The 25,470-nt window shown below is 45.5% G+C and overlaps 1 long non-coding RNA gene across 1 annotated transcript in view; it reads left to right on the forward strand.

Moving 5' to 3' along the window:
- The first annotated feature begins 926 nt into the window (after positions 1-926).
- LOC142487817 (uncharacterized) overlaps positions 927-25,470 on the forward strand; it is a 38,244-nt gene continuing 13,700 nt past the window's right edge. Inside the window, exons 1-2 of the long non-coding RNA XR_012799319.1 lie at positions 927-1,308; positions 24,577-24,660. This is a non-coding gene — a long non-coding RNA (uncharacterized LOC142487817). The remainder of the gene's footprint in view (positions 1,309-24,576; positions 24,661-25,470) is intronic.

Consider the following 25,470-nt stretch of genomic DNA (forward strand, 5'->3'; position numbering starts at 1 on the left):
AAAGACATATACTTTGGCCCATATTTACTAAGTGGTGCTGTAGTATAAGACACCTTGTGGTGGTATCGAAACTGTATCATATGGTTATAGCACAGTTAATTAAAGCGGCAATCCAAGCTGGTGATATTTATTTTTTACATAGGATTGAAGCAGGGGGTCTCTGGAGCTGAACGCCATTATTTTCAGCTCAAGGACCCAGAGCTTCGGGAGATTTTGATTTATGTAGGGGGTGCTGGTAGCCGCTCGGCTAGCAGGGTTCATGTAATGGGGGAGTTTCAAAGCTCCCTCACCCTGCGGGCCAATAGGAAGTTGTGACATCATCCGGTGCGGCTTCCTATTGGCCCATGTAACGCGGGAGCTTTAAATCTAATTTCCTTCCTCAGGGGTAATCGATCAAGGGCCCCTTAAATAGCTTTAACTCTTTCACCACTAGATAGAATTTTCTTAAAGACGTACAGTACCACTGTTAAGAAACCTATGGTCCTTAGTAGTATATACCGGTATCTAGTAGAAATATAATAAATATAGAGAAAGCAATTGTCCTTAAGAATATATGTGTTGGTCTTAAGATGCAATAACAGCCTGCACATTTAGTATTTGCGAGCACTGGGCTGTGAGTTAAAGAGGGGTTCAAGTGCAGTTGGATGTAGTGTTGAGTTATTACCAGTAGTGCAAAGTGTGTGTTACTAGCATTAGTGTGTGAGCTTGAAGAGTGTACAGTGGGTTCATTTATTTTGATTGTGTGGGAATTGGGAGTTTGTAGCAAACTTTTGAGAACTTGCAGTGGGTATGTGATAGTTAATTGCTTACCTAACACACCAGATTGGTGTGTGTGTGTGTGTCTTTAAACAGTGGCTAGTAACAAATCCTTGAGTCTGAGATCACTGAGCTGAATTGCAGTGTGCTTCTAGTCAGGGCCGTCTTAACATATGGGCACGCTGGGCAGTTGCCCGGGGGCCCCACAGAAGAGGGGTCCCCCACGCGCCCGGCCCATGTGTGCCCACCATATGGTTGCCAGGTGTCCGGTTTTCACCCGATAATTCTGCTGCATGTCCTCTGGTATAAAATTGTTGCGGCAGTGGCAGCGCGAGGGCGGCATGGTCAGTGGCGAGGGCAGGCGAGCGTTAAGTGCTGAGAGGGCGGCAGAGAGAGGGAGGGCCGGGACGGTGGCTGGGCAAAGCAAGGAGGACCGGTGTGCTGTCCCTGATTGGAGGAGAGGACAGCCAATCAGAGGACAGCGGGGGCGGAGCCCACACCCCGGCAGACCAGAGACATATTCCTGTGCTGTCTGTGTCCTGCAGGAGATAGGTAAAGTACAATGTGGGGGTATATTTTATATGTATTGGGGAGGTAGGAGTATATTTAATATATATGGGGGTGGTAGGAGTATATTTAATATATATGGGGGTGGTGGGGGTATATGTTATATGTATTGGGGAGGTAGGAGTATATTTAATATATATGAGGGTGGTAGGGGTATATTTTATATGTATTGGGGTGGTAGGGGTGTATTTTATATGTATTGGGGAGGTGGGGGTATATTTTATATGTATTGGGGAGGTAGGGGTATATTTAATATATATATGGGGGTGGTGGGGGTATATTTTATATGTTTTGGGGTGGTAGGAGTATATTTAATATATATGGGGGTGGTGGGGGTATATTTTATATGTATATGGGTGGTGGGGAATATTTTATATGTATTGAGGTGGTGGGGTATATTTTATATGTATTGGGGGGGTTGGGGGTATATTTTATATGTATTAGGGAGGTGGGGGATATTTAATATATATGGGGGTGGTGGGGATATATTTTATATGTATGGGTGAGGTGGGGATATAATTCATATGTATTCGGGAGCATGTTTTTTATATATGTAACGGGTTTTCCCCCACCCACTCGCAGATAATACTGTGGAGGTGTAGGAACATACAAGGTTACTCAGGTGTGGTGCATTACCTGTTGGCTCTCAGGAGGGCTGAGCTTCCGCCACGGGGAACCTGGGGTAATTATACTAGGGGTGATCACTTACAACAGCTTCTCGGTACATGCATGTTATACATCTCTGGGTGCAACGCCTCCACCTGGGAGGGATCCCAACGGAGTGGGAGGAGACCCTCACAGGAAACAACCACACAAAGCGAGCAAATATAAAACAGGACTGCCTTTACGGCATAGCATAACACATCAACATAACCATGACTCCTCTCTAGAGGAGCCACACATGGCGTCTCACAGGACGCTAACCACTATGCGCCACGGCGGACGCTAACCACTCTGCGCCACGGCGGACGCTACACCTCTAGGCGTCTCGGCGGACGCTACCACCTCTAGGCGTCACGGCGGACGCTAACCTCCCACAGAGTGATCCCACCCCGTGTCCAGTAACCCCCACCCAAATGTCTCGCACACCCAAAGTCAAATAACACTGTGCATGTGTATGTGTGACTGCGCAGCCACTATGTCTGGTGATAGGCCTGGTTGGTGCACGTGAGTTGCAGGTTACCTGCCCGGGCTCCAGCCACGGGTACAGCGATATCACTGGAGATCCGCCCGATCCGACGTTGTCCTCCACACCGCGTTGGGTGAATTCCAGCGCGGATAATATCACCTTAGTCCCAGGGTCGTTGGTGGGGTTCTGAGCCCAGAACCCACCTCGCAGGGCCGCACGGATTCAGCACTGTGTCCCTGGCTAAGCAACCAATTAATGGGGCAGTGTCCCTATCTAGGGCCTGTCCCTAAGCTCCACAAGCTACTAGGTGGCTCAGGACCTAACTGGGACCTTGGGGGGTGCTGGCCTAATGCAGAGGGTCACTGACCCCTGCATCCACCTCTTACCCCTAGCTGGTCCGGATCCTGACTCACTGCGTGGCTGCAAAACCCCGCGAAATGTATCCTTTCTATTCCCAGGCAATCCCTCAGCCCTATTGGCTCCCTGGAGTCATGTGGCTCTGCCTCTATGCACCCTGGGGGCTGGCAGACTCCTCTCGCGCATGCGCGAGCTATCTGGGGCCTTCCCGCGCTGTCTGGGTCACTGCGCATGCGCAACAGACCTAGCATGGCGGCGCCCTGCTCACCGGCCGCCGGGGACCCCAGCAACGCGATCGCGGCCTCGGCAACCGGCCCAATCGCGTCCCCGGCAACCGCCCGACCGCGCCATAGCAACCGGCCCGATCGCGTCATAGCAACCGGCCGCAACACACACCGCGCGCTCGCAACGGGGAAGGAGGGGGTGAGTGCGCGAGGGGGGACCTGGCTACATATATATATATATATGTATTGGGGGCGTCACAACTTTTACCATTGTGTCTAGTATTTTTTGACAAGCCATCTGGCAACCCTACCCACCAATGCTAAAAATGTAAAATTTCCGTTCTAAGTCTAGCCCAGCATGATCTCCCCCCGCCCGGCACCGCTTGCTCTCCCCCGGCCGGAAGTGGAACCCCGGCTCCGCTCGCTCTCCGCCCGCCCGGCACCCCGGCTCGCGTCACAACCGCTCGCAGCCTAGCAGTGCAGCACTTCCGGTGCCTGCTGCTGCTAGTGAGCGCGTGGGAGGCTGGGAGCGACAGTCTGCATAGGTTAGAAGTATATACAGTACCAGTGACTGTCTTTATTGTGATATTTCATCAGATAAAAAAGGGGGTACAGGTTGACTTTTTTCACTGTACTGCAGTTATAGCTTGTAAAGTGCTGTTTCTCTTGTGAGGTATTGTAAAAGTTATATAAAAGATTGTTTTATGAATAACACTAACAGTAAGATGTCAGAATAAATTGTAAACTAGATATTCAGGAGATATTAACTATTCGTTAATTTACATTTTTATTCCTGTGAGTGATTGTGTAGGCAGGGCCCCGTGCACTGCTTTGCCCGGGGGCCACTAATGTTGTTAAGATGGCCCTGGTTCTAGTGCCGGCATCTGCAACCTTTCAAGGAAGAAGAGCCATTTTATAAAAAAATAATTATTTGTCCAAAATATTCAGAGAGCCGCAACACATGCATGATTATTACACCCACACAAACACATACATATACTGTACACACACGAATAGGTATATACTGTGTAACGGGTTTATCCCCCCCCAATCTTACATTGGCCCGGGTACTTGTATTAACCAACTCCCATTACGTGTGTGTGGTGGTGCACCTGTAGGCAACAGAACTCCTGAGTCTCCCGCTTGATGGTAGTAGGGGATTATCAACAGGCAGGTAGCTTAGGTAGTGGGTGCGAGTTCAACTTACAGGTACATCATGTGCAGCGCCTCCACCTCATCAGGATCTATGCTTCCGCAGGGAGATGGTCCTGGTGAGGAACTCCTTCTTGATGGTGCCATCCACTTGCGAGTAATTTCACACTCACACAGTGGGGGTATCTTTAAACAGGGCATCTTTATTGCAGACGGGGATGTGGCAGACTGCCACATGCAGCTACCGGCTCTAGCCGCACATTCTTCCGTGCTGTCCCTTCACCAGGTACGCCCTCCTAAATTGAAGTGGGGTTCCCTCTTCTCCTAGGGAGACTCTCTCTGTGCCAGGTCCCTGGACACAGAGTGGCTAGACAGGCTGATGGGTCAACCTGGACCACTAGTTACTTCACTAGGGTCACAAAGTGTTCCCACAATCCCTTATGCAGGCCATACAATTTACATCGTAGAGAACACTGTAGAACTCTTGCAGAACACACAGCTTCTACACTGTAGAACTCTTGCAGCCCACCCTAACTAACTGTGTTGTGCCTTATATACTTCAGGAGGCAGTCGCATCCCTGATGTCACTATCCAGGGACTCAGAGCATACAGCCACTCCCCTCCACACATAGGGCACCTCACCATTGGATGAGGGAAAACCTCCATAACTACTGCTGGCATACCTGTTCTTACCAGGACTTACTGCCAACAGAGAGGAAAGTAATATACCATTATTATGCATGGCTATATACTCCCCCTGGTGAATCCCCACCGTCCCGGCTGGGTCCTAAATTTTGTGTACCTTGCTCCAGGAAACACTGAAAAAGAACACACAACTTAGTATTTAAACATTATCACTTCACATAATAATGATATAACACCCGCTCCCGACCAGCAGTAAGCAGCAAAGAATAAAGGCAGACCACTCGTTGCTGACCTAATAATAGTGTCGAGGGTCTGGCTTCTTTACCTCCCGCCCCGCTGCATCATGAACAGTTACACTGTATTCTCGTGGTAACCCCCGCTCGTTACAGTATACCACCTTGTGCATATACACACTGCGTCCTATCTTCCAGACCCGCATGAGTTGGGAAACGCTCTGCTCGGCCTGAATCCCCTTAATGGCCCCTCCCTTATTAACAATATAGTACTCAATATCGTTTTTGAGCCACCTTTCTCGGTTCTCCTCAATTTCTCTCATTAGAGGTTCGGGTACATACGGGTATTCGAGCCCATGCGATCGCTTATATTGAGCTGCGATAGCCCGTTCAGCTCGGCAAGTCCTGGTCAATTTACTTTTCCCAGCCGCTCCTGGCAACACCCATGACAGGGGCTCATCTGATTCTACCGGGTCATCCAACCCTGCTGATCCCTTTGGGGTAATAAGGCCTCCCTGGATGCGATCCCACCTTACCCTTAGGGCCCTAAGGTATGCCTCATCATCAAAATGTCCGGGAGCCCACCAGTGATCAACCACCCCCTCCCTCTCTAGCAGGAAATGAGTGCGGTCAATCCAGGCGACATACCCCTCGTATAGTGGTGCCCACCACCTAGTCTCCCTTGCTTCCTCGGAGCTAGGTTCTATCGGCTCCTCCTCATCATCAGGGCCGCCCGAGGATACCCCTGAAGTACCCTCAGATCGCCCAACCCGTTCCTTTCTTTGCGACCAATGTCCGCCCGCACGACTCAGTGCGCTAACAATGGAACCTCTTGGTGAAACTCTCCCTCCACCCTCCGATCCATCATCAGAGGTTCCCCAGTCCAGGCTTCCAGTCCGTTCGGTGATAGGACCCCGGGAATCCCCTGACATACCCAGACTAGAGGTCGACCCAAAGGGACAGGTGACAGGGACGGGGGTCTGGACTAGGGCCTTAGGGCTAACCCTGGGAATGGACGGGGTTGGGGGACGGGAAGGGACGGTAGGTGCCGGCAGGGTCACGGCCTGCTCTTCCGTAACACCGGACTCACGTGCACCATAATGTCCATTCGATCCATCGGTAGCGGGTCCTCTCAAGCTCCGATTCAAACGCCCGCTCCGTCGACTGTCCGTAGATCATCGACTCCCCCTGGTCGACTGTAGAGGCGCCACTGCCTCCCACTCGATACCGCTCGGGTCGTCCGGAAATGCCTCGGGATCCGCACGTGCTGCGACGCCATCTTGGGTTGGGTCCCCAAGCGAGACCTCTTCCTCCACGAGGATATCCGGCAACGCCCTTCTGCTGTGCGGTCCAGCTTGACCCTGGTTCCGCTCTTCGCATGCTTCCAACTCCGGGATCTGCAGTGAGCACGGCGTTAACCTGCTGCTCCGCGGGGTCGGGGTAGAACGACCTCCTTCCGATCTGCTAGTCACCACGGCAGGGGGACTCCGGCGATCGGGTTGTTGCGGCACTGGAGACACACGGCTTCGTGTCTCCACACCACGGGGAATGGCATCTCGCCACGGAATACCAGTAGCATGGTACTCCTCCAGCAAGTCCTGTACCTCTGCCAGCCTGGCACACTCCTCGTCCGAGGACTCTACTTTGCAGTTCGGTCGGGGTATTCCGGTAGGGGACCGTCTAGGGGCTCCTTTCCGGTCACCTTTGCGATGACTGGGCTTCCCCGGCCGGAGAACCCGGTCGGGTTCCGGCTCCACGGAATCGGTATTCTCCCTCCACAGGGCACCTGGAAGCTCCGCTGCCGACGTCGGGGTAGGATGTTTCATCCCCACAGTTTGTATCGGCATAAACGTTGTCATGGGCCACATGTACTGCAAGCTACAGTGAGGGCACCGAGCCTCACTGCCCACGGCTCCACCAGGCAGTCTGCACTGCAGGCAGAGACAGACCACTGTCTCCACACCTTCCACTCGGATGATCAGGAAGCCTCCTGGAGCCGAGTAGGGGTGGGTGGATATTAAGGGACTCTGTTCCACTTTTTCCGCTTGCTCAGCCATGGTCACCAACGGGAGCACTCTTCCTAGTGGTCTGTAGTGATCGATGGCTCTTCGCAACTGAAGTGCAGGGGATGGGTGATCTGTCCTTCCCCCCAATTCCTCCATCAGCATCCGGTGGAACTTTAGACCACTCCCCCTGGTTGAAACTAGGGGTATGTCTCTCCTCTTTGTAGGCTGACCCAGCACTGGGGCTGAGTGAGTCATTGTCCATGAGGGCGCGGCTCCAGCTTTCGCGCCAAACTCCTCAATGGGGTGGAGTTTCCTCGTTGCCGCCAATCCTGGCCAACAATTTGCAAACTGCAGAGTTGCAAGGGTTTCTGCAGCTGGCCCACGCGGTGTCCCGGGAACGCGGGAACCGCCATTTTGGTAAGTACTGTCCTTTTTTCCATTTGAGGTAGCGTCTGGCTGTTTGTTAATTGGTGTGTAACAAAGTCCATTTCGTTCCTCCCATCGCGCAAGACTGTCGTTCTCACTATTCTCAGGGGTATCATCCTGAGAACAAAAGCATGACAAACACGGCACAGCCACGGCTTTCACGCCATTCCATAGCAAACACACAAGAGTCTCTCCTGTAGCTTGTTCTCCTTCCTCTTCCCGACATCCTGGACCTTCTGCTCCCTGCAGATCCTCCATTCCGACGGTCACTTCTTGCTCACGGTATACCGGGTTACTGTACATGGAGCTCCGCTCTGCTGGGCAGCTACCACATCCGTACAATAAACATGCCTTGTGCACCACCTCGTGTACCTAACATATGTTCAACTCGTGTTGCACTACCTCAGGCTAGGCTCACTCTCTCAGTGTCTACTGTATCTCCTTCCTCCCAGTCTGTGCTCCTTTTGGTAAGTGATCTGGAATGGACTAGAGTACTCTGGGGCTCCCATGCAGTACTTGGGCGTCTACCTCTCTTGGTCAGCCTAGCGCAGACCCTCTCCAGGATTCCTGACAACTAGTTAACAGTCTATCCCTTCAGGCATCCTACCCCTAGAGCGACCTCAAGGTGACTCGGACAGCTATAGCCCCTTTCCAGACCCACTCACTCCTCTCAGGTTCCCAGGGGCTCCCTGCGGTTCCTTCCCAACGCAGCACAAAGTGGCAGTATACACTTTCCCTGTTTCCTAGCGTGTCTAGCAAAAGCCTGTCCTGTTGATAGGTGTATCTCAGCAGCGCCTCCAATTGAACGGGTTTATCCCCCCCCCAATCTCACATTGGCCCGGGTACTTGTATTAACCAACTCCCATTACGTGTGTGTGGTGGTGCACCTGTAGGCAACAGAACTCCTGAGTCTCCCGCTTGATGGTAGTAGGGGATTATCAACAGGCAGGTAGCTTAGGTAGTGGGTGCGAGTTCAACTTACATCATGTGCAGCGCCTCCACCTCATCAGGATCTATGCTTCCGCAGGGAGATGGTCCTGGTGAGGAACTCCTTCTTGATGGTGCCATCCACTTGTGAGTAATTTCACACTCACACAGTGGGGGTATCTTTAAACAGGGCATCTTTATTGCAGACGGGGATGTGGCAGACTGCCACATGCAGCTACCGGCTCTAGCCGCACATTCTTCCGTGCTGTCCCTTCACCAGGTACGCCCTCCTGAATTGAAGTGGGGTTCCCTCTTCTCCTAGGGAGACTCTCTCTGTGCCAGGTCCCTGGACACAGAGTGGCTAGACAGGCTGATGGGTCAACCTGGACCACTAGTTACTTCACTAGGGTCACAAAGTGTTCCCACAATCCCTTATGCATGCCATACAATTTACATCGTAGAGAACACTGTAGAACTCTTGCAGAACACACAGCTTCCACACTGTAGAACTCTTGCAGCCCACCCTAACTAACTGTGTTGTGCCTTATATACTTCAGGAGGCAGTCGCATCCCTGATGTTACTATCCAGGGACTCAGAGCATACAGCCACTCCCCTCCATACATAGGGCACCTCACCACCGCTGTGACATTGGATGAGGGAAAACCTCCATAACTACTGCTGGCATACCTGTTCTTACCAGGACTTACTGCCAACAGAGAGGAAAGTAATATACCATTATTATGCATGGCTATAACTGTATAAGCATTAACATAAGACAAACTTTTTTCCTTTCCTTAATTCTGATGAAAGTATGTGGGGGAATAAAATGCATCTCACGATATGTCCCTTTATTTATTTTTTTTTCATTGTTTTTCTGTTCAAAACAGTTTGTACAAAACACACACACACACACACACACACACACACGTTGGGCCTGGCTCCCCCCTGCACTCACTGTCCTGGGTTGCTGCTTCTTTGGGGGGCCGGTGCTGCAGATGGCTGCGAAGGAAGGGGGGTGCTGCCGGTGGCTGGGTTTGCCAGCACTGGTTAGGCCTCTATTTGCCGCCCGGCATCTCCCCAGCTCCTCATTGTCCCACACCGGACTGCTCTGTGACGTCATCACGCGCAATTCTGGTGCGCATCGGCATCAGAGAGACCCGGCGTGGGACAGTGCAGGAGGCAGCCCAGCAGCTGGGGGGATGCCGGGCGGCAAATAGAGGCTCCCCTCCCAATAATGCAATTGGATTATGTGTGGAGTTATAACCAGGAGGAGTTTACACAACGGAGGTTGTTAACAAGGTATATAGAAGTACAGTACATCAGGGTTTTACAGAGGCCCTGTGCCCTTCCCCACAACATTTAAATTAAATGCCGGGGGAGCAAGGCCTTTGTATGTCCCTTACCTGTTCTACGGCGTCTTCTAGCGACATGTCGCCATGGCAACATGGCATCACGACGCCGCGGGGTCACATGATGTCACAACGTTGTGGCGTCAGAAACCGCAGGAGGTAAGGGGGTGGGTGAGATATGCGAGAAGGGGGGAGAGCAGAGCAGATAAGGGGGCACAGAAAAAAAAGTTTGCGCACCCCTGCAGAAAATTGTTAACACTTAAAACTTCAGAGTTGCAAGAATTAGCAGGGTTGAGAATGCCACTCAATGCACATATTGCCACATGTATGTGCACTTGGAGCAGCTGTTCCAGGGAGAATACCGCTGTGACAAGTGTGAGCAGGTGGTCTCTTTGGAGTCTCAGGTTGCTGATCTGAAAATGCAACTTGCAACATTGAGGGGCGCTGACAATCTTGAAAGGAGTTTATTGCACACTGAGCAGGCCCTGGCTGGGACTAGTGGTGCAGAGGGAGGAGCTGTGAGTGAGGAACAGGTAGAGGTAGGTAGCTGGGTAACAATTAGAAGGGGAAGAGGAAGAGGCAGGCCAGTTCTGAGCTGAACCATCCCAATAGATTTGCCAGATTGATTGAAGATATTGGGGGCGTCGGCGCAGGAATTGGATGGCTGGGGGAGATGGATTTCTCTAGCAGCCAGGGGAATAGTTCCTCCAGCAGTAAGAGGGGACTCAAGATACTTGGAGACCAAGAAAGGTTGTGGTAGTATACCATTATTAGGAAGGTAGATAGGGCAATCTGTTTCTGTGACCGAATGAAACAAACAGTTTGCTGTCTCCCAGGTGCTCGGGTTCGGCACATTGTGGATCGGGTCGACAGACTATTGGGTGGGGGCTAAACCTCCTCTCTGGCCATTCATGTTTCTCCTTAAAATTGCTAAAAGTTTTAATCCTGTCAAACAGCAGATCAGAAATTCTACTGATTTTAGCTGTTATCTCTGAAAACCCCACATCTCCATGCTAAGCTGACATTCTGGAATAGTTATTTACCCTGGTAGTGTATCCCTAACATGTGAGATTTTACTCATTACAGGATTTCTGTGATTTGACTCCGGTCATCTCCCCTTCAGAAAAATGATTCTCTAACTAAACCCACTTATTATTATTATTATCCTTCCTAATTTGTGCTTCCTGGTAATATTTAATGATATCAGGAGCTCCAAGTCCTCCTCTTTCTTTCTGTTGAAACAGTAATAAGGTTTGGACTCTGGCCTGCTTGTTATGCCAAATACATTTACTGACACAAGTCTGTATGCTTCTCAAGAATTTGGGACACACTTTTATTGGCAGTGTCTGAAATAAATACAACATTCTGGGCAGAATATTCATTTTAATAACATTAATTCTACCGATCCATGAGATAGTCAGACTTCGCCAATTTTCCAAATCTTTCTTGATTGCTCTCAGGAGGGGTGGGTAATTTTTTTGGAAGAGATCATCTTCTTGTGGTGTAATTGTAACTCCTAAGTATTTAAACTGAAGAGGAAGCACATCGAAATGAAGGAATAGCTTTAACCGAGCTTATATTTCAAGTCTGAGCAATGCATTTAACTAAAATGTTTAATTTTAATACACAAGAACTAAAATGTAACTCTTTGTTAAATTATTTATCAAAAAGTGTACTATTTCTTTAAGTCTGGTAAACTGGTATATATCGAGTTGTCACCCGTTCTGGCAGTTCTACAGAACCCAATCTCTCTGCCACTCTCCTCATCGGCCCTACCCTTGGAGTGGTAAGTGTAGAACCTTACCTGTTGGCAGGCGCACACCCAGGCGGTCCTAACATGAAAGTTAGGCCTCACCAGAAGTGGGGGCCCAATTCCCGCAAACGTCGCCTGGGTGGGCTCCCTCCTCAATTGGGCAAGGCCCCGCACCACAGGTAGGGACTTTTTTTTTTTATGTGCACCTGGTCCCATTGGTCACTAGTTCCACTCCTGCTTGTGTACCCAATTCTTTATCCGCTTTTTGTGTTTCATTTATCATGACCGGATTTAATCTACTAGTTTATAAACTTTAGCTTGTCTCATCGTTTTTTGTTCTGAGATAATTAATAATGTGCTGCCCTCTGCAACATATAAGTGTCTGCAGGAGTGAAAATAGTTGGTGAGCAAATCACTTATGCCGTCTTTCAATATATCTTTTAATAGAGTCGTTGAACATCCATCAGCAAAAAGGTTTGATATAATCTTTAACAAATATTGTCAACTCTAGAAGAGTGTGATGAGACCACATTATTGTTCCGATGTTAGAGCGCTTTACACTATCTAGATTATACTGTTACATAAAGAAATAGTTCATTCGTGTGTAACATAATGTGGATGTTAATACAAACTGTAACCTTTGCTATCAGGATGGAGTATTCGCCATATGTCTAGTAAATTGTGACTGTAGCATCTTAAATAATAGCCCTAATGAGGGGGAACTTCAAGGCAGATTTTTCCTTTGGAGCAGTCAATGGTGGGTTCAGAACAAGATGGAAATCCCCTCCTAGAATCACTATCCCTTTGAAGTTGTCAAGACGGGTCAAGGTTTCTTCCAGGAAGGACCTTTGCTCTGTGTTTAATACATATAACTTTGCAAAGTTATATTATATTCTTAAGAGTGCCCTCAACAAAATAGATATCTCCCATCCTTATCTTTTGTATGACCAGTTACCTATAATGGAAAAAATTTATTAAAGGTGGATTCCCACTCCGTTTTTCTTTTCCCTAGACCAGCTTCAGAATGTGACAAAGCTTGTGTCTATAGATTTAGATTCTTTTGTGTTTCTTGTATGTAGACAACGTTACTTTTTAAACTTTTGACCTTCCCTAAAAGTCAGTCTCTTTTTATAGGGTGGTCAAGCTTTTATATTTAATGATGTAATCTTAAAAGCCATAAAGAATATGCCTGTCTTTTACTCGCTGAATACAGTATATGTAGTTCTCCACTTAACATGTGGCATACTAATTGTACTATACTGATTAAAATCATTCAGTTCTATTTCCTGGGGAAATACCAACTAATCATACTCAAACAAGATTGCATAATTACATCTAACCTTGGGAATTACATTTAGGTAATAAAGACCAGAGCAGAATAGAAAAGGGGGGGGGGGAATTAACAAAAACCATGGTTGGGACTGAAATGGTTACCGACTTCGGAAATTAACAAAGTCAGCTAAGTGTCTATCCAACTCGGAAAAGAGACAAGGGGGCCTGATGGACATTATATATACACACACCTATTGGGGGGGGAGGGGGGTTGAGGAACAATGAGATGCTGCAGTCAGGCACGATGGCAAGCAATATAACCATTTTCCTCATAATATGCATAAATAACCAAGAAAAGAAATGTGTTAATTATTCAACTACTGTCTAAAGTGAATATCGATTTCTGCCTCTTTAATGTGTATGCTTATACACCCAAAACAGATACATATGTATATTATGCTATATATATATATATATATATATATATATATATATATATATATATATATATACACACAGTGTTCGACAAACCTATACATTTGCTCGCCCCGGGCGAGTGGATTTAACCCCCGGGCGAGTAAATATTGGCCCAAGCAGCACACGTTTGGTACTAGGTGGCGAGTAGATTTTTTTGTGTGGCGAGTAGATTTTTTGGTGATTTGTCAACATATATATATATCTATATATATATATATATATATATACATATATATATACATATACACATACACATACACACACACTACTACTACTGAGTTAATTCAATTTACTGGTAGAGAGTAAAATATTTGTATAAAGTATGTTATATGTACTGATGACATACAGTATATTTTTGTGAGTATAACTGTATTGTACCATAACCATACAGTGTGTGTGTGTATATATATATATATATATATATATATATATATATATATATATATATATATATATATATATATATATATAGTCAGGTATGGAGATTAGCACTCACGGTTTTGTTGCAGGAGGCAGATGCTTGTCCCATAGAGAGTATGTAGACATATGGAGACCAGGGGATCCTGATAGCCAAAAAGAGACAGCACACTGCAGGTATGGTATCAAAAAAGTGTATTCAGTAACACAAGGCCGCCAACGTTTCGGTCCTCCCAACGGGACCTTCCTCAGGGCAGTGCAACTACAGACTAACACAAGCACCCATATATACCCCTTAACACATACTAAAAAACACCTGAAAACAATCATGAACTCCAAATTGTAATCCCAGATACAACCCACATTTCTAAACAGCCAATCCAACATACTGATACTGGTACGCACCAATGAGAGAACCTGATCTAAGCATATGTGTACAGTACCTAGTCACATGATCAAACCTTGATAACAACATAATGACATCACAGTGCATCCTGTTTACGTAACCATGACTACTTGAAACATCTAATGATATTCAAATGCGCATAAATGGTTAAAATACATATAAAATGCATAGCCTGAACAGCAACTCGCCATCAGTGCTTGGAGATACATACTGTGGATGTTACAAAGCGTGCCCGTAAATGAATACGTTAATGCAAATGGTCCTGCAAAGCATGCAAATTGTCCAGGGAGCAGTGGTCAGGGTGTAACGGGCAGTCAATCATAAATCGCATAATGGCAGCGCGTCCATTGGGTCTAAACACTTCCCCAACCTGTTGTGCATGGAGAGCGGGTGATTCTCATACAATGCGCGCCGTGGAGCGTAACCGCGCATGCGCAGTGTGCTGCTGACAACCCGAACGCGTCCCTGATTACTGCAGCAGAGGGTATGCGTGTATCTGTGCTAATGCGCATGCGCAACGCTGCGCAAATAGCGCAAGCAGTATTAAAGAGCATGAGGCTGTTGCTCAAACTGCGTAATGGCAGAACTGAAACGGAAACATGGGCACAATAAAGAAGGCAGTAGCATACTAAGCACGAATAGTGGCATTGTCTGTAACAAAGTAATCAAAGGTTAAACATTTAAAATGCATGGGTGAACCTGAAATCAGGCCCACAATAAAACCAAAATCATAAAGTTGATGTCTATAACATAGATAACTGTATTCCAGAAGGAACATGGTAAATATATAGCCCTATCTTGTAGAGTGTTGGTGTAATTACCGTAATCAATATATTAGACTCCCAGAAAAAAAACGTAATATATACATGTATGTCTACTACAAAGTGGCATGGCTAGAGCCTGTAGTACCAACCAGCCCATCCAGATGTACAGATGGTTAAAGTGCTGATGTATCCACATGCAACCAATAGTGGACTGTGAGTTGTTTAAAAGATGGACACCGAGTGTGACTACACACCCAAAAGTGAATGAGTGAATAAAACATGCAAAAAAATGCATAAAAAATGCATAAAAAATGCATAAAAAATGCAAAAAAAGGGAGGGGGGGGGGAAAGAAGGGGGATGGAGAAAAATGCGTAACGGGTACAATGCGCAATGAGATAATGTAACAATAAAACAATCACTATACACAAAAATATTCACACTACAGAATTTGTATATGATTTTTACAGAAAACAGCCTAATTTCAGATCTTCATTTAGTCCGTAAGGAGATATGGTCTTGAGCTCGTATATTAGTCTTGCCTCTTGTTGCAGAAGCAACTTGTTCCTGTCTCCCCCTCTGGGTGGTGGCAGTACCTGTAATATAGGCATACATCGCATTGTGGCTAGTGAGTGCCGTTGTTCTTTAAAATGTCTGGCAACCGGCAGATATTTAAGCTCACTCTGTTCATCCTTGCTGTTCAATGCTTTCCTGATCGTGGAGCGATGGATGGCTATCCTCTCCTTCAGCATCCGTGTAGTTTTCCCCACATAGCGCAGCCCACAGGGGCACGTGATCATATATACGACAAAACGAGACTCACAGTTTAGGAAATTCTTGATCTTAATCGGTACCCCACTATGCGGGTGGGTATAACTAGCTCCAGTTTGCATGAAACTGCAATTGGTGCAACCGTGGCATCTGTATGAACCTGGTTTTCTTTCGAGCCAGGTTTTAGAATGTCCATACTTGTCCACTGGGTCCGCTTGTGTCAACATATCTCCTAAATTGCGTCCTCGCTTGTAGCAGAACAGTGGTGGATCTTTACAGAGTTTGCCAATCTTGTTGTCATTCGCTAGGATATGCCAGTTCTTGTGTATACTGCGCTTGATGCGGTTGGACGCCGTACAGTAAGTACGTATTCATTTACGGGCACGCTTTGTAACATCCACAGTATGTATCTCCAAGCACTGATGGCGAGTTGCTGTACAGGCTATGCATTTTATATGTATTTTAACCATTTATGCGCATTTGAATATCATTAGATGTTTCAAGTAGTCATGGTTACGTAAACAGGATGCACTGTGATGTCATTATGTTGTTATCAAGGTTTGATCATGTGACTAGGTACACATATGCTTAGATCAGGTTCTCTCATTGGTGCGTACCAGTATCAGTATGTTGGATTGGCTGTTTAGAAATGTCGGTTGTATCTGGGATTACAATTTGGAGTTCATGATTGTTTTCAGGTGTTTTTTAGTATGTGTTAAGGGGTATATATGAGTGCTTGTGTTAGTCTGTAGTTGCACTGCCCTGAGGAAGGTCCCGTTGGGAGGACCGAAACGTTGGCGGCCTTGTGTTACTGAATACACTTTTTTGATACCATACCTGCAGTGTGCTGTCTCTTTTTGGCTATCAGGATCCCCTGGTCTCCATATGTCTACATACTCTCTATGGGACAAGCATCTGCCTCCTGCAACAAAACCGTGAGTGCTAATCTCCATACCTGACTATAACTTTTTTATGAGTTGTGTGCACCACCCTGAATTGTTCATTACCCGCACTTTAGCTGTGAGTTTGGGATCATTACTATATACAGCATATTGGACTTTAATTGACCTTACCTGTACCCATTTCTTATGGAGGAATTTGCGGACTTTGCGGGTATTTTTACTACACTATCAGATACTGCCAGTTTCAGTGATGCAGAGATAGCCAAAATACGGTACACGGAGTCTTTTGAATCTGTTTTGGGACCTGATAAGCCAGTAGATATATACAACGATCTCATAAAACTTAAGAAACGAGAGGTAGATTTTTTCCTTCATGGGGTAACTTTATCACACTACCACAAGGAGAAACTACTCCCACGTGGGTTCAGAATCAGGAACCAGCCCACCATCGGACGCAATGACCCCGATTTTTGTAAAAAATGGATTGCCATTCTTAATAAATGCTCCAGTGATCTTATGATATTGGTGATAGAGCAATCCAGCAAAGAACTTGCAAAAATTAAACATGAGGTGGATGTCATCCAGGGGCAGCATGGTGATAAACTGATAGCTGACACAAATACTGATTGGACGGATAAGATCCAGACCACAATTGACATTTACAGGGACAATCTTATTAAATATAAGAAAGAAAAGTTGAGGCTTGTAAAAACTGATTACAAAGAACGTAAGGTCTACCGCTGGCTGTTGGGCCTAGGGGAACCGAATACAGGTCGAGGGGGACAGAGACGCAAACCCGCACGCGCCAGAAAGCCTGCCTACAGATCGGGTGTGCCAACGAGTGACACTGACTTCTCTGATAATACTGAGGGCTCTGGAAGTGATTTTTTAGGTCCCACAGAGGCCAGACACGCCAAACCCCCGTTTTGAGAAGCAGACGGAAGGGACCCACCAGGAGGGGTGGGAGAAAATCGGCGGTATCCAGAGCGCGAAAACAGGAGAGGCAGGGGACCTCGCAGTCGCAGGCCACCACGGTAATATATAATCTGACTGACGTCACCCTGACCGCGGCGCAGCTAAGCGTCCTCCACAAAGGCCTCAGTTTTGTACCCACTCACATTCAACACAGTTTTAACTGGGAAGTCGAAATGTACAAATTTAATAGACAATTGAGACTTAAAGACTTCTTTATCAAGCAGCCCCTACCAAGCACCTCTGTCAAGGCCAACACCTTTAAATGCAGCAGCAATTTTGATCCACAAACTAACAACCACAGTATAGCAGCCTTTATGAATGTTCTGGATAAAGAAACTGTCACACAAAATAAGACCAAGAGAGTAAGCTATCATAATATCACGAGAGAAGAAAAATCAGCGATTGACGCATTGAAAAACAACAAAGAGATCATTATCCGCGCAGCGGACAAAGGGGGTGGCATTGTGTTACTCAAATATGTGGAGTATAAAAAGGAAATAGAGAATCAACTTTCCGTTTCATCCACATATAGATGCTTACCAACGGATCCTACGGTGGAGTATAAAAAGGAGGTGGATTCGATCATACAGATGGGGGTTGTAAACAACTGGATTTCTGAGGAAACGGGCAGATTCCTGACACAACCATTTCCACGAATGCCCATCCTATACACCTTGCCTAAAATACACAAATCGGCCACAAAACCACCAGGAAGACCTATTATTTCTGCAAGAGGATCGCTATGCCACCCATTATCTCAGTTTATTGATTTTTTTCCTCCAGCCCATGGTCATGAGTATTAGCTCCTATGTCAAGGATACAACTGATTTTATTTTACAGCTTGGCGACATCAGACTGGAAAATAAGGATTACATTCTGGTCACCCTTGACGTGAGTAGCCTTTATACCAATATCCCCCACCAAGAGGGGCTTGAAGCGGTCAGATCAAAGTTCGGGACCTTTGCAGCACATGCAGGTCCACCGGTGGAATTCCTTATGCTACTCATGGAAATCATTCTTAACAAAAACTATTTCCGGTTCGAAAGAAGCGTCTATTTGCAATTAAGTGGGACCGCGATGGGGTCCAATATGGCCCCGGCATATGCAAACCTTTTCATGGATGTATATGAACACACACACATCCTACATGATGCCCCACACGCGGTATGCATCAAAAAATATCTAAGATATATAGACGACGTCTTCCTTATATGGGATGGTTCAGAGACTGCATTGTTAGAATTTATAGAACACTTGAATCATATTCCATCTACCATCAGATTCACAGCACAGTTCAGTCATTCACAGATTTCCTTCCTGGATACCATCGTGTACAAGTCGGGTGAAGGCCTGGCCACTAGGCTTTATCACAAGGATACAGACAGGAACACGCTACTGTATGCCACTAGCCACCACCCAGCACCGCTCAAGAGGGGTCTCCCCTTCTCACAGTTACTCAGAGTAAAAAGAATAACATCTAATCTGGATGAATTAGAACCAGCTCTCTTGGCCATGGCGGCACGCTTCCGGGACAGGGGTTATGACCGCAAGGACATCAGCGAAGCCCTGATCAAAGTAAGGAGCATCGACAGGCAATCTCTGCTGCGACCGAGCACGAATAAACCTACGGAACAACGTTGCCACTTCATCAGCACTTACTGTACGGCGTCCAACCGCATCAAGCGCAGTATACACAAGAACTGGCATATCCTAGCGAATGACAACAAGATTGGCAAACTCTGTAAAGATCCACCACTATTCTGCTACAAGCGAGGACGCAATTTAGGAGATATGTTGACACAAGCGGACCCAGTGGACAAGTATGGACATTCTAAAACCTGGCTCGAAAGAAAACCAGGTTCATACAGATGCCACGGTTGCACCAATTGCAGTTTCATGCAAACTGGAGCTAGTTATACCCACCCGCATAGTGGGGTACCGATTAAGATCAAGAATTTCCTAAACTGTGAGTCTCGTTTTGTCGTATATATGATCACGTGCCCCTGTGGGCTGCGCTATGTGGGGAAAACTACACGGATGCTGAAGGAGAGAATAGCCATCCATCGCTCCACGATCAGGAAAGCATTGAACAGCAAGGATGAACAGAGTGAGCTTAAATATCTGCCGGTTGCCAGACATTTTAAAGAACAACGGCACTCACTAGCCACAATGCGATGTATGCCTATATTACAGGTACTGCCACCACCCAGAGGGGGAGACAGGAACAAGTTGCTTCTGCAACAAGAGGCAAGACTAATATACGAGCTCAAGACCATATCTCCTTACGGACTAAATGAAGATCTGAAATTAGGCTGTTTTCTGTAAAAATCATATACAAATTCTGTAGTGTGAATATTTTTGTGTATAGTGATTGTTTTATTGTTACATTATCTCATTGCGCATTGTACCCGTTACGCATTTTTCTCCATCCCCCTTCTTTCCCCCCCCCTCCCTTTTTTTGCATTTTTTTTGCATTTTTTATGCATTTTTTATGCATTTTTTTGCATGTTTTATTCACTCATTCACTTTTGGGTGTGTAGTCACACTCGGTGTCCATCTTTTAAACAACTCACAGTCCACTATTGGTTGCATGTGGATACATCAGCACTTTAACCATCTGTACATCTGGATGGGCTGGTTGGTACTACAGGCTCTAGCCATGCCACTTTGTAGTAGACATACATGTATATATTACGGTTTTTTTCTGGGAGTCTAATATATTGATTACGGTAATTACACCAACACTCTACAAGATAGGGCTATATATTTACCATGTTCCTTCTGGAATACAGTTATCTATGTTATAACTTTATGATTTTGGTTTTATTGTGGGCCTGATTTCAGGTTCACCCATGCATTTTAAATGTTTAACCTTTGATTACTTTGTTACAGACAATGCCACTATTCGTGCTTAGTATGCTACTGCCTTCTTTATTGTGCCCATGTTTCCGTTTCAGTTCTGCCATTACGCAGTTTGAGCAACAGCCTCATGCTCTTTAATACTGCTTGCGCTATTTGCGCAGCGTTGCGCATGCGCATTAGCACAGATACACGCATACCCTCTGCTGCAGTAGTCAGGGACGCGTTCGGGTTGTCAGCAGCACACTGCGCATGCGCGGTTACGCTCCACGGCGCGCATTGTATGAGAATCACCCGCTCTCCATGCACAACAGGTTGGGGAAGTGTTTAGACCCAATGGACGCGCTGCCATTATGCGATTTATGATTGACTGCCCGTTACACCCTGACCACTGCTCCCTGGACAATTTGCATGCTTTGCAGGACCATTTGCATTAACGTATTCATTTACGGGCACGCTTTGTAACATCCACAGTATGTATCTCCAAGCACTGATGGCGAGTTGCTGTTCAGGCTATGCATTTTATATGTATTTTAACCATTTATGCGCATTTGAATATCATTAGATGTTTCAAGTAGTCATGGTTACGTAAACAGGATGCACTGTGATGTCATTATGTTGTTATCAAGGTTTGATCATGTGACTAGGTACACATATGCTTAGATCAGGTTCTCTCATTGGTGCGTACCAGTATCAGTATGTTGGATTGGCTGTTTAGAAATGTGGGTTGTATCTGGGATTACAATTTGGAGTTCATGATTGTTTTCAGGTGTTTTTTAGTATGTGTTAAGGGGTATATATGGGTGCTTGTGTTAGTCTGTAGTTGCACTGCCCTGAGGAAGGTCCCGTTGGGAGGACCGAAACGTTGGCGGCCTTGTGTTACTGAATACACTTTTTTGATACCATACCTGCAGTGTGCTGTCTCTTTTTGGCTATCAGGATCCCCTGGTCTCCATATGTCTATATATATATATATATATATAAATCAAAGCTCATTACACTCAAATGTCTTTTATTATAACACACACACACCTTCTATGCATGCGTATGTATGCTTGTGCACGGGCAGTCTTTTATGCGTGGGTATGTATGCATGTCCATAGGCAGTCTTCTATGCATGGGTACAGTATGTATGTGCACAGGCAGTCTTCTATGCATGGGTATGTGCACAGGCAGTCTTCTATGCATGGTAAGTACTGTACAGTATGTGACCAGGTGTGCATGGTGTGACAAACGCCCCTCTTTTGTAGCGCTGACGTCTGTCTGGGTTCTTCCCGACACAGTCTTCTAGGGTTATTTATACAAAAAACAGGATCATGCAAAGTATTATGCTGCTTAACTCAGGCTTCTGCCTGCTTTATTTGCATCCAAGTAAGGTACTGCAGCTTTAACAAGTGTAGATTAGAGGTACTCAGATACTTTCATTCAGCAGTTCTCATTTCAGTGTTATAGTATTTCCCACACTGTTATTTCAAGTAAAAAGAAACCAAATTATATAAACAAAATCCTATCCCTTTCAGGGATCTAACTACACATTAGAATCAGTCTCTCTAACAGCTGCTGGCCAACTAACCTGGTTCCCCAGCTTAAAACAATGCCCTCTCATTTAGGGTCACTTAGATACAGCACAGTGTTTCAGCAACAACAGTAAACATTTGTTTTTGTCTTATCTGTTCGTGGTGGGAACTCAGTCCCAAGTGTCCAGGCAAATCCTCTGGTACTGTGATACTTGGAGGGGCCGTCCACCCCGAAACTGGAAACGGGAGCAGCGATACCCCCAGCCTCTAAGGAGAGAGACTGAAATGCAAACCTCTCTGTTCTAAATACCTGTGCAAGTGATTAGAAGAGCAGGTGAGGGAGAACTAGACCCATTGTAATCTGTGGTCTGGATTTTCCATCCAGCAGTCTGAATTAATGTGAAGCTGTGGAATGGATCCTTTTTAACTATTCCTGCACTTTCTGACCTAAAACGGGGCAGAAAGCTGCCTAACATCTTTGGACTATGTCACAATGGGTAAGTACAGTATGTGCACAGTCGGTGTTCTCCATGTTTAAAAATGACCGTAGTACTGTACTTTGACAGTACTCATTAATCACATTTTGTTATAACCATAGGGCGCAAAGCGGGTTGTGGATGACCGTAGCAACGCAAATGATGAACGCTGTGCGGCAGATGTTAGAGAGCTTCTGCTGAAGGATCATAACCTGACAATGTCTGAATCCAGCCTAAAGAGAATGAGACGAGAATTGGGATGGAAGTATAGACGTGTCAAGTGTTTTACTGTAATATTGTATAATGCAAGTGTTGTTCAGTATTCCCAACTGCCCAGACTGTGCCTGTACAATTCTATCTTTTCCTTACAGCGTGTATCCAAATATAAGGGATTCAAACAAGATTAAGAGACTAGTGCAAGCGCAAGCATGAGTCGATAGTGGGAAAACGTTTCGGGATGTAATATTTTTGGACGAAATTTCAGTGGCCCTGAAAAAATTTAGCAGTTTTGTCTTCTACTACAAAAAAAAAAAAGCTATCCCTGAAGCCCCGTCCCAAGCACCCACTGAACCACACTGATGTGTGGGTTGCAATCTCTAGACTTGGAAGAGGGCCCATTGTAATATTTGACGGTAAGCCCTCGATTTTCCTTTTTGTTAAAAAAAACTATTAGATTTGTAATGTACATTCATATTTATTTTTTTTGTGATATCTGTACAGGCATCATGGAAAAAATGTTTTTTTTCAACGGGAGATTATCGACCCTATAGTTGAATATATTACGGCTACATTCCCATCTGGTCATCAGTTCTTCCAGGTTAATGATCCCAAACATACTGCCTCTTCTGTCCATATTCTGTCACGCGGCATCAACTGAGTGAAAACACCACCTGAGTATGTGCTGTATTGTAACTATTTGTCGTTGTTTTACACTGGTTTGAGCTTTGCCTTCCATCGCTGTTTGTTAAATAAGTCATGACAGTGTAATATGTCATGTGTTGTTGTTCATCTGAGGTTGTATTTACCTAATTTTAAGACCTTAGGAACAGATGATTTTTATTATGTCCTGATATGAAAAACGATAGAATTCAAAGAGGGTGTACTTTATTTTTCACACAACTGTATATACATCTCCAACATACTGCATACAATACTGTGCTGTTTAGAGTACATATTTTAGCATGCATTCAACAAATATTCAAAATGTAGCCTGCCGGTCTACAGTTTAGTAAGTTTCACTCTTGACGATCGGTGTGAAATGTAACACAATAATACTGATTGCCGGGGGAGAGTGCAGGGCCTCTAAATAGCTCATATAGTCTCCGGATGCATCTCCTACTGCAGGGTTCCACATCATGGTGCCGCAAGGTCAAATGGCATCGCATTGCTATGACAATGGGACCCCCTGTAGCACCGCGTTGCCATAACGCGACACCAATTGACTTTGCAATGCCATGACGACGGGACGCTGAGGAGGAGGTGCCTAGGTAAAAGACCCTGCACCAAGCCCCGCAAACATCCCAGCCAGCCCTGAGTCGATTGCACCTCAGAACTGGAACACGGTAAGGAGGAGTAGCGGACGGATTCTTTGTTGAACTCTGAAAACAGAGCAGCAATATGTTACAGTATTTCATCCAGGCAATCATTTTCTGCATGGAAGAGTTTTGAAAGGTTAGAATAATTGAAAACTGTTTCAGGACAGAAGGAAGTCGGGAAAGTATTTATGAGGATCCAGTGGGAGCATTCATCTAGCCTGACAAGTTTGGCACTTACTGCTTCTTAGAGCAGGGTGTTGGATCAGCAAGCGACTGTCTTCTCAAGGAAATTATGTAGTACAGAGCAGCAATCTCCTTTGCTATGCATTCCTCTGGAACAGCAAAACCCACTGCGGTTAGTGAAAAATGTCTGGAAAGGGAGTAGGTGTTTTCTGGGGATCCCCTCCCACTTGGCACAGATTTCTTGAAAGTTTGAGGGTCCTTAAGGACACAATAGAAACAAAATCTATTGAGGAATTAGGCTACAGGGTACTCATTTCAGACAACCAATCACAAACAAAGATATAGGTACAATAAAAATATAGTAAACAAGTCTCAACACCATGATATGAGAAAGTAAGAAAAGGTTGTGTGTGATAGTTACTGTACATCATTTTAAAAAGGTCTTGATTTTGCACTTTAGAAGTTCCACCAACTTTATAAACCCTTTTTGTCTTCACAGATTGTGGTAAGGTTTAACCGTCCTTCACTCAGAAATGCCATAAGAAAATTCAGTGGGACACTTAAGTGAACGGGCCAAAGATTGGTAAGCTTCTTATGGCTTAGCACTAAAGGCCATATTTAAAAAGTGTTTTCTTTTAGCTGATTACAAAAGAATAATGAGAGATGATTTAATATACAATTAAACAAGCAGCAACACTGAAGCAGAATTGTTGGACGTTAAATAATCTAGCGAAGAAAAACAAGCATTATTTTCAATGATTTTATTTATTACATTAATAGTGTATCAAGTTTGTAGGTAGGAAGCTGTTATACATACGGCCCTTGTTAGTGCCAACATAAAAACCAAGTACTGCTAACGTTCTAGGGTGTTCTCAAAGAAAACAACTTGAAAAATAAAATTCCAGCCCAAAGTCCAAAATTCAAGTTTCCAGGCAGTGCGTGGAATCCAATACCAAATGATGTACACACAAGACACAGAGGATTCTAATGCTGCATTATTTAATGTATTGGTATGCTGAAATAAACATTTAGCATTGTGGTGTAGACACCCCTATCACATAAAAAAGGTCCAGAAATAATACACCCAAACAATAACTGGGACAATGCACACCACAGAAAAAAAATACAGGAAAGCATCAATGCTAATATTTATTGCTGTAATTATATAGATATTATACCTTATTCATTACTTTCAGCCCACTGCTGGATAAAGGCCTCCCCAAAGATCATCCGGGTATTACAGTTATAGCCTCTCTTCTCCACTTTGCTCCAACACATTTTCTAATTTCATCCCCCAATTTTAACTTTTGGTGTTCGTCTTGGTCTTCTAATCTCTCCTGGAATCCAGCCGAGTACCATCTTCGTCCAATGATGGTCATTTCTTCTTGCGGTA

The sequence above is a fragment of the Ascaphus truei genome, chromosome 1 (assembly GCF_040206685.1).
Source record: "Ascaphus truei isolate aAscTru1 chromosome 1, aAscTru1.hap1, whole genome shotgun sequence".
Lineage (NCBI taxonomy): Eukaryota > Metazoa > Chordata > Amphibia > Anura > Ascaphidae > Ascaphus > Ascaphus truei.